The 1,297-nt window shown below is 42.9% G+C and overlaps 1 long non-coding RNA gene across 1 annotated transcript in view; it reads right to left on the bottom strand.

The window, feature by feature from the left end:
* Positions 1-1,252: 1,252 nt before the first annotated feature.
* The window catches only part of LOC135226772 (uncharacterized), a 1,173-nt gene continuing 1,128 nt past the window's right edge, over positions 1,253-1,297 (bottom strand). Inside the window, exon 3 of the long non-coding RNA XR_010317270.1 lies at positions 1,253-1,297. This exon is cut by the window's right edge and continues 245 nt beyond it. This is a non-coding gene — a long non-coding RNA (uncharacterized LOC135226772).

Below are 1,297 nucleotides of genomic sequence, written 5' to 3'. Positions count from 1 at the left end.
CGTATTGGTCTCGAGTTAACATTGAATTATTGCACAAACATAGTTCGTGGAAAGTAAGAAGTGTTTTACAGGACTAGAAACCAAAGTGCTACAGCCCTGAATAGTGGTTACCTAAAGCCCATAACCCACCTGTCCTGTAGCTCTGCCGTTTGGACGAAGTTTCTGTCAGTTTGCATAAAGGCCTGTCCACACGACCGGGCCTGATAGGCGGACCTCCCCTCTAAAGGCCTGTCTACACGAGCGGGCCTGATCGGCGTGCTCCGGGGTTAATGGGCAAATTCTGGCGGGCTCACCCATGAGTGTTGTCCACACGGGTGAGGCGATGGAGAGGTGGGCATGCCCGACGATGCCAGTAGTGTGTTCAGTGCGGTACGATAAACATAGTGCCTACCACAAAGAAGATAGTGTAGCATGATAATTGCTTTGTGTGTGATGAAAAAGAAGAGAATTTGGTGCAAAGAATGGCAGTAAAAGAAATGTATATGGTTCACGTACGTCTGCCAGGGTCGAAGCTCAAGCCATCGGGCACCACCATGGTGATTTTGCTACAAGACCCATCGGGCAGTTTGACGGTTTGCCCGTCAAGTGTGCCCGTTAGAGGGGAAGTCCGCCGATCAGGCCCGATCGTGTGGACAGGCCTTTACTCCAAATTATATAAAACTAATTTCCTTGAAGTACGAGGCCTCTGGCGATCTTCTCTCATATTCATGTACTTAATCTTATAGCTAAAATACAAAACTTAAACACCGGTTTCTCTTGGCTTTAAACTAGACACGCAGTTTAAGTATATTCTTCTCCGAAGGTGAATGAGCTACTCAAACACCATAGTTGAGGCAATTTAACCTATCAGATCAATGTCTATCATACATGTAATCTTCAAAATTCTTGGAAAGCTTATTTTAAGGCAGTGGACCTTATTACCTTGCTCCATATGAATGTTAGTTTTTCTATTGATTTCATGCACACACGCCAAGCGCAGAGATACCTTCTGAATACATTTCAGGAACAAAAGTACTTTTCAAGGTATGGGAACATGATCAATAAAGGTATTTAAAATTATATCACCACTCCCATTAACACGTGATTCCCAGACAAAGGGAACAGACCATCAATTTACCCCAAGATGATCGTTTAGTATATAATTACTTGTTGAAACATCGTGCGAGGACAGTATAGCCTATAGCCTGCCTTACTGTTCATGATGAAATTCTTAAAACCTATTAGGTTGTCAGGTTAGTTAAGTACAAAAGCAAATCGTTCATTCATTTTATTAACTGCACAGTTAAAACTACTACGA

This window comes from Macrobrachium nipponense, chromosome 15 (genome assembly GCF_015104395.2).
Source record: "Macrobrachium nipponense isolate FS-2020 chromosome 15, ASM1510439v2, whole genome shotgun sequence".
NCBI lineage: Eukaryota > Metazoa > Arthropoda > Malacostraca > Decapoda > Palaemonidae > Macrobrachium > Macrobrachium nipponense.
Note: the sequence above shows the minus strand (reverse complement) of the source record. Positions and strands in the feature narration are given on the sequence as shown.